We start from the raw sequence: 17,545 nt of genomic DNA, 5'->3' as shown, positions 1-17,545 counted from the left end.
GAGCTCTTGGAGTCCAGGCCCATAGGAAAAAAATATATATATATTGCATGACCTCTCTTTCACGTGAACCTTAAAAAAATTCAAATATAAAGAGACAGAAAACAAGCAGTGGTTACCGGGGCAGGGGAATGGGGTATTGGTGGGAAAAGGAGGGGCAAGGAAACATGGAGATGTAGGTCAGAGAATACAACTAGCAGATACGTAGGATGAACAGAGATCTACTGTACAACATGAGGACTATAGGTAATAAAATTGAACTTATATGAAATTCATGCTAAATGAGATTTTAGCTTCTCTTGCTACAGAAACAAAAAATTGGTAACTATGTAAGATAATGGATATGTTGACTTGCTTCACTATAGTAACCTTTTAACTGTCTATATGTCTCCCATGACATCATGTTTTATACCTCAAGTATATACAGTAAAATGTATTTTTTAAAAAGAGGGACATGCAGAGGGTTCCTGAATTAGATGCTTCAAACAATACAATGCTCTCTTGTTGGCCTTCAAGGAGCAAATATCTAATCCTATGAACTGCCTATTGAAAGGGACAGCCTCTACAGCTGAGGACTTCAATTTTACAACCACAAGGAGCCAAATTCTTCCAACAAATTGATTGTGTTTGGAAGCGGACCTAGGCTTCAGATGAGAATGCCCCCTAGTTGATACCTTGGTTTCAGCCTTGTAAGCAAAAAATCCAGTTATGCCATGCTCAGGCCTAAAGATATTATGAGAAAATAAGTGAGTATTATCCTAAACCACTAAACAGCATACGTAAATAGTAAATTTTCAAGCTTGGTTGGCCAATATCTGTGTTTATGTACTATGCCTATTTAATCTATTTGAAAAGGGATCTTCAATGTATTTATTTGCCATACTATATTTATTTGATTCTTCTTTCCATTTATCATGAGCGTATTTTATTTTCCTGCAGCATAGTGGCATGTAACTACAGCCTGACAATTATTCTACCTTTAATATGCCAAGTTGTAGTAGGGGCATTTTTAATCTTTGTCTTAACACCTATATGACATTTCAATAAGGCACAGAGAAAACCATCAATTTTTCATGATGGAATTTTATTTTGTCTTCAAAAGTTGGCAGATCAAGTAATCTATTGCCAATGACCTTTACAAATGAAAAAATAAAAATTAGACAATTTCTGGAATCTTTTGATCCAGAAAAATGTCAAATATACCTTGACAACCGAGGCACTCAAAAAGCAGTAGGCCTATCAGCAGAAGCTCCATTTTCACATTTCAAGCTTATGTTTCCTGTAGGAACAAAATGCGCTTTAAAGACAGTTTCACTCACCAAGTTCCAAATACCTCAAATCAATCCCTGTGATTGTGGAAATCTTAGTAAATCCACTGTCTTACACGCAAGACCTCAACATAGCCCTAATCACTTTCCTCAGTTGCATTGAAGCCATTCACAGCATCCACATCTCCTCACTCAAGATGTTCTCTCTGCCCTCACTATCATCTCATGACACTCATCCCAAGGGAGCCCGTTGTTTGGCCTCCACCCTTCCCCAGTCAGATAGCTCTGCACTTGGTTGGAAAGCACTAGACCATACATTTTATTTAGGTGTGTCCCAAAAGTTCCTAATCATAAGTGTCATCTAGCTAATAGATAAATAAATACTAGATAGCTCAATTCCCAGGACCTTTCCCTGAAGATTCTTGTTTAGAAGTTCATAGGAAAGCCCTGGGATTCTTGCTTGTAACCACACTCCAGGTAATGCTTATGATCGCATGCCTGATTTGATAGCATCATCTCAATTAGGAAACTCCAAACTTCCCGATGCTGGTAGGTGTTTTTCAAAGTTTGAATCCATCTAGGTGAGAAACAAACACACCCGTCGCCCCAGAACCCACTCCTTGCAAGTGCCATTCTTTGAGACCTTGCCCCTTTTAAGTCATGTGACTGTCATCTGAATGTATCTGAGTTTTTGAGCTTTATTTTAGTAACTACCTACATTTCATGCTTTCCCTTTTGCATATAATTTTAATTCCCTAAAAATAAACAGAAAAAAAGTAAAATCTTCTCTTTTCTTGAAATCCATCCAGCATTCAGAAAGGTTTGTTTGCACAGTTTTTGCTCTTCTCTTTTTCCTTCTTGTCCTTTGTTTTCTGGGCAGTTATAGTGTTGTTGTTGTTGTTGTCGTCATTATTGTTGCTTAACATGGTGGCCCTCACTAAAGTATTCTCTGACAGACTATATGAGCCTTTGGGATACATGAATGGTAGGCCAACAGGCGTGGAACTCCAATTTCACCATGACTCAGGGCTGGAGCAAACTGAGTTTTCGATCTACAAGATTAAGGCCCTCTGATTTGACCTATTAGGCATCACTCTCTGAAAGCAAAGCAATAACATAGCAGGTACACTGAAGCTGTTAGCATCCTGCTAAGACAATGTCCACTGTGCACTCAGCTGGAGCACTTACTCTGGGGAAAAAGTGCCATTCATTACTCTCTACTGTAGCGGAAAGACTGAGTAATCCTTTTACCCAGCATAAAGCTCAGAGGATTGACTCAGTGTTACACATGGCTATTTCTCTAAAAGAGCTAGAGAATCAGGTTCACTTACTTGTATTTTTCTTCACTTTAACAATGCTATTTTATAGGATCTAGAAAAGAATGGCAAAAAAACAAGAAGGAAACTGTGATCTAGGAGGAACTTACTGGGGTTGAACAATTATATTTTTATATATATATATATATATGTATGTATAATTTCTTTTGAGACAGGGTCTCCCTTTGTGGCTCAGGTTGGAGTGCAGTGGCACCATCTCGGCTTACTGCAAGCTCTGTCCCCTGGGTTCAATCTATTCTCACACCTCAGCCGCCTGAGTAACTGGGATTACAGGTGTGCATCACCACAGGCTGGCTAATTTTTTATTTTTAGTAGGAACAGAATTTCATCATATTGGCCAGGCTGGTCTCAAACTCCTAACCTCAGGTGATCCACCCACCTCAATTTCCCAAAATGCTGGAATTACAGGTGTGAGCCACTGCGCCCAGTTTAAATCTAATATATTTGGGAGAGAATTTGCTGAATCAGAGGAAATAGGCTTACACGCAGCATGAAAGATTTTAGTTATTAGGGACAAGGTGTCAGCTGAGAGTAAATGGCTTCTGCTGAAGGTCGTAATTTCTCCCTTCCCAGAACTCCCCAAGAAAAGCGTAAATAGCCCTGAGTTGTGGGTGTTTCAGACTTCCATCTACCCACAAGTAGCAGGAGAATGGAGGAAACGTGTCCTGAGTACTTTCGACAAACATGTGTCAGGTGCTTATTCTGTGGCAAAGACAGTTTCAAGCACTAGGACCCAAAGACAAATAAGTCACTGCCCTCAAAGTTGAAACAGAGCAATTTATAAAGTAAAACAAAGTAAGTGCTATATATTGAAGATAAATGAAAGATGATTTGGGGCACAGAAGATAAATTTTACCTCTGCCTGAGGGTAAGAGCAGGAAAGCTATCCACAAAGACTAAGAAGAAGTTGTATCTCTTGGCTTAAGTCTTGATGGCTAAGTAAAAGCTCACCAGGTAAACAAAATGGGGCAGGACATAGTAGGCAGAGGGAATAGCACATGCATGGAAGTTTTGCAGAGTAAAATCTGGTCAGATTTAGGTATAACATGTGCCAGGAGAGGTGGAGCGGGGAGGAGGAGGCAATTTGAGTAGGTAGTTGGACCAATAGGCAGATATGAAGTGATAAAGGGATCATTGGCTAAGCCATCACCCTCGGAGGACAGCCTCCCACACAGACACATGTGCTTGGTTAAAGAAATGAATATTTGGGCATCAGGATTTGTCCAAGATCTGGACCAGGAGGGTTAATGACAGATGTGCCCTTAAGAAGCCACTTAAGAGAACAGCAGAAATATGACATCTGGAGCAAGAAGTTCCACCCAAACCCCAAAATAGTAATCTAAGTATTGAAGTAAAGGGAAGACATCCAGATAATCATGGCTAATTGACCACACATTTTATGCCCTCTTTCTTCTGAAGCCCCATTAAAATTCAGTGAAGGAATTTTTTTTAAGTGTGTACATACACAAGGACGAAGAGTTAAAAGAGGAGAATAGCAAGTGAACAATATTTTTTAAAACATAAAAAATGGAAAACAGACAGAAAAGTGGTAACTGATGCAAAAAAGCTTGAACCCTAAGTGTCTACAGAGAAAGAGGACAAAGGGAAGCAAACCCAGCAAGACATAGGAAAGACCAGGTAGGAATTGGTACTGCAGGGGCAAGGCACAAGACTGAAAAAGGAAGTGATGAAAGTTTTTATGCTGAGTAATTACACACCCCTAAATTTGCTTCGCCACTTTTATGGCCAAGAGAAGATTTTCATCTATTCTTCCCCACTCTTGCTGTCAAACGCTGACAATCTGGCATATTCTCCCCAAGCAGAGAACTAGAAGGTTATTTTCCGGAGAAACTGGCCTGTATTGATCAGAAAGAATAGGCCTTGATGTAACAACTAATGAATCCTTTAAAAAGTGTATTTCTCACTCTCATCAGTCTGAAACAGGTCAGATTGTGTTTCTCTATAGCATAGCTAAACATCTAGAACATGTAGAATCGGATAACGTTACAGGAGGAAAAGAGGGAGTTTGAGGATTGTGCAAAATGTGCACAAATTGACCCACATCTCATTGGCCAGAATCAAGTCATATGGCCTCACTCTAACTAAAAGGGGATGGAAAATTTAGATAAGCACATGAGTATTGGGTAAGCATTTACAATCTCTGTCATACAACCTCAGAGAAATGATTACAAACTCTAACATTTACTGTTTTCTCCTAAAAAACAATTATCCCATAATTATCCTTTGATGAATGCTATTTAATAACTCAACCCATGCACATGAGATTCACTTTAGCTGTTTAGTGCCAGAGTACAAGATGTCTGAGAAAGTCTTCCAACATGGAAAACAGACACCAACATGAATAAATGGGAAAAAAGAAAACAATAAAAAGAAATAATGACGATACAGAAAAAAGAAGAAAACTTTTTAAAAATCACAAATAATATCCTCAGGAAGAAGTGAAAATATTGCATCACTTAAAATAAGAAGAATAGTCCATTAAAATAAAAACACATCAGCAAATAAGAAAGAATTCTTAGAAATTAAAACAACAGTATCCAGGCTAGAATTTAATACCCAAGTGAAAAATGTAAAAGCAGGGTTGAACAATTAAGCAAAGAAATCTCCAAAAAATAATCTTAAAAAAATTTAAAAATGGAAGGAAAAATAAGTGTCAGAGGATCAATTCACAAGTTTCAATATCTGACAAATAACAGTTTCAGGAAAAAGAAAAGAAAAAAGAAGAAAATGTTCAAACATGTACACAATATATTTCTCAGTACTGAAGCATGTGAATTTCCAGACTGAAGGGACCTCCAAGTGCCCAGTAGAATAATTTTAAAGAAATCTACACCGAAGCACATCATCTTGAATTTTCACATCACCAGAAATGAAGAAAAACCTTAGTAGATTCCAAATGGGCAAATAATAAAAAGCAACATGGATCATGTTAGCATTAGAATTTGCAAAATTATTTATTAATATACTGCAATGTCTTGAAAATGCTAAGAAAAAAAATTTTCCAATCTATCATTCTGTACCTAATCACCAATCCAGTATGACAGAAGAATAAAATAAAATAAAAAGCATATTTACAATAGTTAATGACCAAAAAAAATGTATCTCCTATGACCCCGTTTCCAAGGAGATTCTGAAGAATTTACTCCACCTAAAATGAGAGAGTAGAGGCAGAAAGTAGAAAATCCTATGCTCAAGGCAGCAAATAAAATTCTCACAATGGTAGTGAAGGCAGTCCCTGAACTACAATTTTGCAGTAGGCCTGAGAGCAATCATTCCAGTCCAGAGAGTATGAAATTCCAGGAAGGAGGTCTCCAGAAAAAAAAAATCATAATTGGTAGATTACGTGATATATCTGAACACACCGAAAATAGTACTGCAAGGCAGCACTATTTTACAGATATACCGGGCTGCCCATGTTCATGTCAACATATAAGAAACATGAAAGTCATCATCCTTGTCCTCACAATAACAAAAAAAACCTGAACAGACTGAAAATCAATCATCTTTCTTATACCTGTCAGAGAATTGGCAAACTACCACCCTGAAAACTGAAGAGACAGGTGAATAGAAGAATACAGATCAGTTTACCTGAATCAGAAGCTACTGGAATCTGTAATCATTTGAACACTTCAAAAGTAAAACCAAAAAATTGCTAAGCGTTGAGTGTGGGCTAGCATGAGGGTTTAAAATTCTTGGGGTGGGTTTTTCCTGAGGGGGCCCACACTTACATGAATATTACCTCTAAGGAGCCCCACTAGCTTATCATGGAAAGAGGAGAGAAAAATCCCATATAGCCTTTCTGTCTCATCTAAGGGGGACAGGGGAATGTGACAAGCACTTATGAAGATCAAAGCCTAGGGGCACAGGTCCACTAAAACCTGAGACCTAATTATAGAAATATAGAATGTTTTTCCTTCTCCCCACATCTTACCATCACATCAGTCAGGCTCTTATATAATAATAGTGGATTATGGCAGAAAGAACTGCAAGGCTCAGACTTTACTTAAGAAGGAGTATCTAGGAAAACCTGAAGACAAAAGAGGACTCTAGAGGAAACTGAAGCCTCTATTATCCATAGGTACAGCAAACAATAAACACAGCCTAATTCCTAGCCAGATAAACATAAACTCTCACACTAAAGGCCGATCTACCTCAACTCCTAGTATCATGTCTAATCTTCAACAAAAATTTACAAGTCATAGTAAAATGCAAGGAGAAACAGGATCTGAAAAGACAGCACAGCATCAAAACCAGACTGATATAGGGCAGGGATTTAGAATTATCAGTCCAGGAATTTAAAATAACTAAAATTAATATACTATGGTCTCTGATGGAAGACATAGACAATATGCAAGAACAGATGGGTAATATAAGCAGAGAGATGAAGCCTTTAAGAAAGGATCAAAAGAAAATGCTAGAAATAAAAAAAACTGTAACAAAAATTAAGAATGCCTTTGATGCGCTCATCAGGAGACTGGACACAGCCAAGAAAAGAATTAGTGAGCCTGAAGCTATGTTAATAGAAACTTTCTACACTGAAATTCAAAGAGAAAAAAGAATGAAAAAAAAGAAAGATAATATTCAAGAACCCTGGGACCATTACAAAAGGTATAACCTATGCATAATGGGATACCAGAAAAAGAAACAAGCAGAAAGGAGCTGAAGAATTATTCGAAGTTATAACAGCTGAGAATTTTCTAAAATTGATCACAGAAACCAAATCACAAATTCCAAAAACTTATAAAACACCAAGCAGAATAAATTTCCAACCCCTGAAAAATATCTATGCCTAGGTATCGTATTCAAACTGCAGAAAACCAAAGTCAACAAAACCTTGACAGAAGCCAGAGGAGGGAAAAAACATTATCTATGGAAGAACAAGGATAAAAACTACATTGTGCTCCTCATTAGAAACCACAAAAAACAAAAGTAAGTAGAATGAAATACTTAAAGTGTTAAAAGAAAAAAGCCACCAGTCTTAAATTCTGTATCCAGTGAAATTATCCTTCAAAAGTGAAGAAGTAACAGATTTTCTCAGACAAATACAACTGTGGCGATTTGTTACCAGTAGACTTGTCTTGGGAAAAAAATCAGCAAAATTCTTCGGAGAGGAGGAAGTGACATAGATTAGAAATATGGCTCTACATAAAGAAAGGAATGGTGCCAGAGAAGGAAAAAAAAAGTAAAATAAAATCTTTATTTTTCCTATTTTTACCTGATCTATAGATAACTGTTTGTTCAAGGTAATAATAATAACAATGTATTGGGTGATATAGCATTTGAATAAATGAAATAAATGCCAACAATACTATAAGGAATAAGAGGGAGGAACTGGGCATATACCACCCACAAAGTGGTTTAGTGTCATTTGAAAGTGGATCTAGATTACTTATAAATGTATATTGCAAACTCCAGGGCAACCACTAAAAAAAAATTTAAAGAAATATAATTGATATGCTGAGAGAAGAGAAAATTGAATCATAAAATGCCTACATAAAAGCAAAAAGGAAGAAGATTTTTTTAAAAAAGAAACAAATAACAAACACAATGAATAAAAAAACAGCTACAAGTAAACTGGAATGTTTAGAGGAAATAATCAATACATATAAGGAAAACTCAGGAAATGGAGACATGATGCAAATACAAACTTGAAGTGTGGGGAGGAGAAGTTGTACGAGAAAAGTAATATAATTATACTGAATTGTTTGACTCAATATAATAAAGTAAAAGCTGATTTTGATAAAAATTGTAATTACCTTAAATAGGTGGAGCAGGAAAAAGGGGGATTATGAAAGAACTAAACACTTAATCCGCCACAATAAAAAGTCAGTACAGCTGGGTGCGGTGGCTCACACCTGTAATCCCAGCACTTTGGGAGGCCAAGGCAGGTGGATCACGAGGTCAAGAGATCGAGACCATCCTGGCCAACACGGTGAAACCCCGTCTCTACTAAAAATACAAAAAGTTAGCCAGGCGTGGTGGCAGGCGCCTGTAGTCCCAACTGCTCTGGAGGCTGAGGCAGGAGAATCACTTGAACCCGGTAGGCCGAGGTTGCAGTGAGCCGAGATTGTGCCACTGCACTCCAGCCTGGTGACAGAGCGAGACTCCATTTCAAAAAAAAAAAAAAAGTCAGTAGACAATAATCAAAAAAGAAATAGGAAATAGCAACAAAAACATTATATTTAGAAATGTGGAGATAAATGCCACAAGATGAAGCTAAAACTGTAGAAAGTGGTTACTTCAGGGAGCAGATTTTTGGTGCATATTTTTTACCAGAAGCATTTTAGTACTATTTGATTTTTTAAAACAATGTGCGTGTATTGCATTAATAAAAATAAATATTCATATTAAAAGTAAAGATAGACTTGAAAGAAAAGAAGTATGGAGTCAAGGACTGGATGAGTCAATAAGGTTTTTCCAATATTTGCTTTGTTCAAATGATTTTTTATTGGGGAGCTCTGTGTGTGCTTCTAGCAGAGTAGAAAGTGTGGGTTTTCAAACTCTGTTCCAAGAAACCCTGGATTTCTGCAGAAGAGTCTTAGGGCCACCCCATGGGATGGGGTAAGGGCAGGGCATTCTTTTCAACATCTTCAGGTACCCTCCCTGGCTTAACTAGAGGGACTTAGCTTTCATCTTTTTTCATTTTTATTCCACATAAGATCTCATTTGAATAAATATTTGAATGCTGCTGAAACAACAGCAATGTCGAAATTCCCCACCTGCCAGTTTCGAGCTGAATAACCTCAAGGTAGTCCCTTTACCTCTCTGTACCTGTTTCAACTGGAGGCAGTGAGGTGTGTAAAGCACCTAATACATTGCCTGATCCATAGCAGGTGCTCAGTAAATGTTTATTCCCCTTTTTCTTATCACCCTGGAAATCCTAAAGGCACTGTGTGGCCCCTCACACTAGGATTCCGTAGGGCTGAAGAAAAGACTTTTGTTTTTCTGCTAAATGTAATAGGAGTCAGCTGGTACCCCCATCCCCTTCTTTCTGCCTATAACACCGACAGGTACAGTAGCATCTATATTGCAACCACCAAGGAAAGGCCAAGAGAATCACAGAAATGTCACAGATATAATAGCTTTGCTCTACTGAATCAATGCCACCAGATGCCACATCAATCAGAGTACCAGCAGGAAACAGGTGGAACACTCAAAGAGTGACTAAACAGAGGTTCATAAAGGGCCTCTCTTTACAAAGTGTGGGCAAACCGAGGAGAACCAATAAGGAATAATGAAACCTCAGGAACCATCAATAGTGAGGAGTCGTTACAACTTCAAGCTTGGAAGGGAAGGAGAGGAAGGTATTAATACAAGAGGCCTGAACCAGGAGAAAATAGAGAAGGCATTCCCCATAGGAACTGTTTTAGGTAAAAGATTCCAGCCACAATCCAACTGGGCTCAACATAGAGGAAGCCAGGGAAAGAAATATCCCAACTTCTCTGTCCTCCTTGCTGTTGGCCAACCCAATCCAAAGCTGGCCAACCCAATCCATTGTTGGCCAACCCAATCTACTGGCCAACCCAATCCAAAGTCTAGGAGTTAGAGAGCACAGGTAACACACTCCTTAGAGATCAACTTCCCAGAGCACAAAGCAAGGCAAAAAGAGGTGGACAGTGGGCATGGCCAACTACCTCCAAACTTTCTATCATATGACACGAATTCCTGTTTGTTAAAGCCAACATTAGATTTCTGAACACATTCTAACACATAACACGTCCATTAAAGATAGGTCATTAGACAGACTGCCTGGTGAAGGATAGCCTGGAGTTGGAACTAGTATGGAGTTCTGCTAGGAGGCTGTAGGTAGAAATAGGAAAATGATGATAAGGGAAAAAATTGCAAAGATTAACAATCCTTACATCAATCAAATGGGATTTGGGGATACAGGCAGAATTTTGTGTGGTCTCACAAAGCTACTCACATTTAGGGTCTTCTGGCTTGGCTGCTGAAGTTATCATGGCAAGCAAAAGTCAAGTGCATTTTAAATCAGAGATATTGGAGAGGACTCTACAGAAACAGACTCCTGTAGCCATCTGAATTACAATATTACTTCATATGGGAGGTCATACATTCTGAATATTTCACAGAGGAAGAGAGCTGCTGGGTCACCTGTAGCCACAGACCCAGGGTCTTTTATGAGTACATTTGCCAGGATCAGTTGGGCCCTGGGACAAGGTCCCCTAATGACAGCTCTAAGCCTTCAGCTTAAAAGTGTCAACAACAATTTATACCAATCTAGGTCATGTAGAAATGCCCATGGAGAAAGCACCCAGGGCCCCAGTAGGTTGGTTAGAGGCAAGGTTGTATGTCCAAAAGTTTTTAAATGAGGTTTCCAAGATGGATGACATGAAAATTGAACCATGTGAATAACTATGATTTATTCACCTGTCACAAGTTAAGTTGCTTGTGGGGGTTATATATTGGAATTTAAGGGCTCAATTAAATAACACCCCATTGTCAAGTTTCGAACTGATTGAGAAATAAGAACCAAGAGACAGATGGAGATCAAAAGGTCAGCTTTACTTTTGGTAAAGCGGATTAGAGAACATGGATTTAAATCAGTGATCTCCATTGGCATCCTGACACCAACTTCAGAAATATTCTTACTTGCTCCATGACAGGTTGAACTGGAAATCAGAGGACACCCCTTTAAGGGCAAAGTTCACCCAGTAATCTTTCCATATACTGAGGACAGACCCAAATACACCTGCTATGCAGGCCAGCAGTTTTGAGAGGGAGTTTGGGAAGTTTGAATAGAGCAATTTCCTTTGCTTCCATCTAAACTCACCAATCAGATAAGGAGCAAGTGAGGGAGCTGGAGAGGCCTGGAAAGGGATGTCACTGTAGTGGAAGCTCCTTGTGGCGATGAGAAGCAAGTGCAATTGAGTTCAAATGGCTACTCTCTGTTTACTGTTGTGACGGAGGGGCGGAAGCGGGGCAGATTTTTCCTATCAGCACGGAAAAGCTCAAGTCAGGTCCATTCAAAAAGTAGCACTAGGCCTTCATGGCCATGATTTTGTTCTCTTGACATAGTCAGATGGATTTTATTTTACAAGAGATTGGCACAAGCAAATGAGAAAGCTGAAGACAGAGAGAAATGTATGGTATATCAATATATCCATTTGTATCATAAAAGAGTAATTGACTTAGAAAATGCCAGAAAGGAAGTGAAATTATAATATAATATAATATAATAGTATAATATAATATAATATAAATCTTCCTAGACAACCATAGGCCAGTAGAACAACTGATACTTCATCAGGAGGTCCACAAGAGAGGACATTTGAAAAGGGATGGAAGGAACCACAAGAAACCACAAATATCCTCCTGTTCCCTGCCCGTCCCATCCCAGCATAGCACCAACCAGATGATAACTGGCAGGCTCCTTCACAGTGAATGCCTGATGACAGTGACCATCTTGGCATGGGCTTGAAAAGATGCCTGTCCTTTGTGTAGGAGCAGGCTTTTTGCTAAGATTTAGTCGTGAAATTACACAAAGAAAATGAATAGGTGAACAATGCTAATAGAGTCCTCTTCAAAAAGCAGTGTTAAAAGCTTGAGAAATTTCTTACTGATCAAAATGTTTCCACACCTCTCCTACTCATCCTCCCACCTACCATCTCCCAGGAGGAATTCTACTGAGTGGAAAGTGATCAGATGCAGGAGACTGCCCTCCATGGATACTCTGTTTACTGCTGAGGCCAGTGGGCCACCCACAGAAGTGTCATATGGAAGGACTTTATCCAGCCCAGATCCTGGGCCAATGTGAAACTGGACTCAGCTTATAAAGCTGTGGTTTGTCTTGTAGGATATTACTCCATCACCAATAACTTGGGTTTTCCCCTAGAAAGTTCTTACCTTTCCCCAGTAGGGGATCTTGTGTTGCACATATGAGCCCATTTTTCTGTTGCCCTAGCATCAGTTAATCATGAGTGTGTTCCCAGCTAGGTCTGAGGTTACCATCAGCCTAGGCAACGGCTTATGTCCAAAAGATGTTATCTGTTGCCTCTAGCTTACAAGAATCTAATTCTTAGTCTTTGGAAAGTATTTCCAGTCTGTAGAAAGAACCGAGTTGCCCCCAATTTGGTTGGTCAAACCACTTCTTTTGGAGGATAATCAGTTTTTGTTTTTGTTTTTGTAACTGCTGATTTTGAATCAGGAATAGTCTTTGCCATTCTTATAACAGTAGTTTCTGTAGCTTATAAAACAAACAATGAAGCATTTCCCAATGTTTTTACTTTGTCAAGAACATTTTTAAAACTAGCTACCATTGTCCTATTTCTATCATATTATGCAAGAAAGGGCACTTAGACTGGGAGCAGTGGCTCACACCTGTAATTCCACTTTGGGAGCACTTTGGGAGGCTGACACAGGAGGATTACCTGGGACCAGGAGTTCAAGACCAGCCTGGTCAACAGAGTGGCACTCTGTCTCTAGAAAAAAAAAATTTTTTTAAATAGCCAGGCCTGGTAGCACCAACCTGTAGTCCAGCTACTTGTAAGGCTGAGGCAAGGGTATTGCTTAAACCAGGAATTCAAGACTGTAGTCAACCATGATCATGACACTGCACTCCAGACTGGGCAACAGAACAAGATCCTGTCCCTACAAAGCAAACCAAATAAACAAAAGAAAGAAAGAAAGGATATCTAACAAAAATCACAGAATGACGGGTACTTTTTCTTTAAACTGAAAAATAGATAGCCTTATAAAAAAAATCAACGTTTTCTTTATTTGCCAAATTTGATTGAGAGTCAGTGAAAACACTGTTACAGTCTGGCATTTGGGAACTACTGCTCTTCAACTGTAGGTTGCAGGGATACAGATAAGTATAGGATGCAAATGTTATTTAAACATACGAGAAAGCAGGACTAATAACAGGCATTTTTACTCAGGTAAGTTATTTACAAAGGCTGGATTCTACCAAATATTTGCAAAGCAGCTTTTCTTCTACCAGTCGCTTTCTCGGAAAACAAAATTGTAATTGTTTTAAAGAAAATTACATATGTACAATAGTACAAATTCAAATAAAAGCTAAAAGCTAATTTTAATGCCAGGCATCAAAATGAACAGCATGCATGAAATTCCAAGGGCACGGTTGGCAATAAATTGTCTTCATTATAAAGGCGATGTTTTTCCAGTGGGTGGAAGCAGGTTTGGGCTAGCAGAATTTTCAGTAAATTAAAATACAGAAGCAGAAAGCAAATAGAGGAGCAATGCCAGAAAGGTCCTTTTCAGAAAGCATGTTTTGAGAGGCTGCACAAATTGATGTTTATTTATCTTGATGAATATATTCTCCTCTGGTGCACCCCACTTCCTCCCCTCTCCCCATCAATCAACATTGACCCATCGTTTACTAAAAGAAACTAATCTGTAGTAAACAATGAATCACAGTTGTATCATTAAGACTAAGGCCTCATCCCTAGAATATCAGCACTGCAAAACAATAAAACATGGTGACAATAAAACTGGTTCCAAAAAATTTACTGGAAGGCACTTTTTGTATGTTGAAAGATGGAGAGTTTTAGTTGAAACTCAGAAGCAAATTACTCAGACTCTCAGACTCAATGGTGCTATGTACATAATTCAATCAATAAATATTTTTAATAGGCACTATGGGACATTCAAAAATGAACAAGACACAATCCCAGCTCTCCAGGAACTTAAGCATGGTGGTTAGAAATGATATGCTGTCCTCCTTGGGGACCATGAAAGTGGGCCCAGTGTAGGCTACGCTGTAGGCAGATTAGTTCCAAACTGAGCACATCAACAAAGAAGGGCCACTAATAAAGTAAAATCATGGCTGCAAGAGTTGCTCACACCTGTAATCCCAGCACTTTGGGAGGCAAGGCAAGTGGATTGCTTGAGCTCAGGAGTTCAAGACCAGCCTGGGAAACACGACAAAACTCCTTTTCTACAAAAAAAAAAAAAATTAAAAATTAGCTGGGCATGATGGCACATGCCTGTAATCTTAACTGCGTGAAAGGCTGAGGTGAGAGGATTGCTTGAGCCCAGGAGGTCAAGGATGCAGTGAGTCGTGACATGCCTCTGCACTCCAGCCTGGGTGACAGAGCAAGACCCTATCTCTAAAATAAAATAAAACCATGAATTTTATCTAGAGTTTTATGCTCAGAAAACCTAGAAAGAAGTTATTTTGATTTCAGCATGTATATAAATTTTGCATCATATTTTAAAATATATTTTATTTTGAATTGTTCATGTGGGCGACAATGCAGTCCCAAGGTGTCAGGCACCCTAAGGGTCTCGCCTGTGTCCAAGGGTGAATGTGGCTTTTCCTTCTGAGACCTAGTGGCATTTTGAAGAATTAAATATTTGTTTTCATAAAAATCTATCTAGGATAAGAATTGACTATGCATGATGGTGAATCATTAGTTTTATACATAGGGTATTATCTTTACTCTGCATCTTTACAGTGATTTATATAGTATCGTACGCTGCTTCTATCTGTGAGCTTTGGATTTCACACTTTCCACCTTGATGATAAACAATGGAAAGCAGTGACTATACCTTATCCAGGACATCTGTATTATAAGTCAGTCCTTCACACGCCATTTCCTACTGATGTTACTCATTTTTATAACACATTTAGTTGTGAGCCATCATGTTCACAATCATATCTATGATAAGCCAAGCAGTCACCTTGACTTCAACTTTGGCATATTACCATAAATTTCTTGTGTAATTGCCTTAAGAGAAATCGACTGTTGCATTTTTACTGTCCTAAGAGAAAACAGAAGGAAGGAAAAATCCCAAGTGTTAAACAAAAGGCTTCTCTGTCCCTTCAGCAGCTAGTCTCCTGGGTAGGGATGTGGACATAATGGACCTGTATTTATTCACTAATATCAGGTTCTATCTCAGGACTAGCTAATTCAAGGTCCCTAGGAGTAGACCCAGGCATCACTATTTCTCAAAGCTCCTTGAGTGATTATCATGTGTAGCCAAGGTTGAGAATCAGCAATAGTGATGGTTCCCCTACCCCACCTACCCCTTCTGTCAAGTTCACGCTGATTCAGAAACAGATTGTTATGACTTTGCTTTGATAACACAGCCCAATATATTCCCCAAATCCATTAGGTTCGGTGTCAACATTTTTAAGGTTAATAATAATCACACAGGCCGAGCACGGTGGCTCATGCCTGTAATCTTTGGGAGGCCAAAGCAAGTGGATCGCTTGAGGCTAGGAGTTTGAGACCAGCCTGGCTAACATGGCGAAACCCCATCTCTACTAAAAATACAAAACTTAGCTGGCCATGGCAGTGCACGTCTGTACCCCCAGCTATTCTGGAGGCTGAGGAAAGAGAATCGCTTGAACCCGGGAGGTTGTAGTGAGCCAAGATCTTGCCACTGCACTCCAGCCTGGGTGACAGAGTGGGACCCTGTCTCAATAAATAAATAAATAAATAGAAAAATATATATTATATTTATTTTATATATATTATATATATATAATGGAATTCTATTTAGCCTTAAAAAAGAAGGAACTCCTATCATTTGTAACAACATGGATGAACCTGAAGGATATTATGTTCAGTGAAATATGCCAGGCACAGAAAGACAAATACTACATAATCTCACTTATATGTGGAATCTTAAAAAGCCAAACTCATAGAAACAGAAAGTAAAATAGTGGTTGCCAGAGGCTCAACAGGAGTGTGGGGGATTAGGGAGATGTTAGTCCAAGACACATAATTTTAGTTAGAAAAGAGAAGTAAGTTCAAGAGATCTATTATACACCATTGTGACTACAGTTAATAACAATATATTGTATACTTGAAAATTGCTAAGGTATTTTAAGTGTTCTTAACCACAAAAAAAAAGTTGGTAAGTATGTGAGTGTCTTAATCCATTTGTGCTGCTACAAACGAATACCTGAGGCTGGGTAATTTATAAAGAAAAGGTTTTTGATTTACAGTTGTGCAGACTGAACATGAAAGCATGGTGTCAGCCTCTGCTTCTGGTGAGGGCTTCAGGTTGCCACTCGCAGGGAAAGGTGAAAAGGAGCCAGTGTTTGCAGAGATCACATGGGGAGACAAGAAACAGGAAGGGTGGGGAGATGCCAGGCCCCATTTAACAACCAGCTCTCACAGGAGCTCATAGAGGGAGAACTCATTCATTATTGCAAGGATGGCACCAAGATATTCACAAGGGATCTGCCCCCATTACCCAAACACCTCACATTAGGCCCCACCTCCAATGCTGGGGATCACATTTCAACATGCAATTTGCAGGGGTCAAACATCTAAACTATAGCAGTGAGGTAATGCATATGTTAATTAGCTTGGTTTAGCTATCCCACAGTGTATACAGTGTATATCAAAACATCAAGCTGTACAGCATAAATGTATATAATTTTTATCAATTTAAAAAATGCTTTTTAACTGCCCTAGGGCAACTAGTGTGAGATATCTCTGGTGTTAAAGATACTTAAAATAATTAATAAAAGCTAACGCAGATGCATAAGCAATCATTTTAAAAGAACAAATAGTCTCCCTCCTCCATAACTGGCCGACGGAAACCTTCACTCAACAGCCACTTAGTGAGTACATCAGGCAAGCTCCCTCTGTCTTCTCCCCTTTCCATCCTGATTGAGCAGGCACTGTCTGTCCTACCCTCTGATGTTTTTTCAGGGCTGTTACCTTTGGCTGCAGCTGCCCAGTTTTGCAAACTTTCAACGATCAAGTGAAAAATAAACATCTCCAAGGTTAAAGTTATTCTACTTAGCAATAAGCCCTGAGCAAGTGAAGTCAAGAAAATTCCACAAATATATCTTAGATGCTCACTATCTGCGAATATTACTTGTTGCTGTGGAAGATATAAAAGCGGGTAAAGTAGTACATCTTGTTCCCTCAACTTCACTGTTAGTGGAAGTGATGAGTTGACCTCAAAGAAGGCTTTGGG

This window comes from Mandrillus leucophaeus, unplaced genomic scaffold, assembly GCF_000951045.1.
Source record: "Mandrillus leucophaeus isolate KB7577 unplaced genomic scaffold, Mleu.le_1.0 Scaffold690, whole genome shotgun sequence".
NCBI lineage: Eukaryota > Metazoa > Chordata > Mammalia > Primates > Cercopithecidae > Mandrillus > Mandrillus leucophaeus.
The sequence above is the reverse complement of the archived record's forward strand: the minus strand, read 5'-3'. Positions refer to the sequence as shown.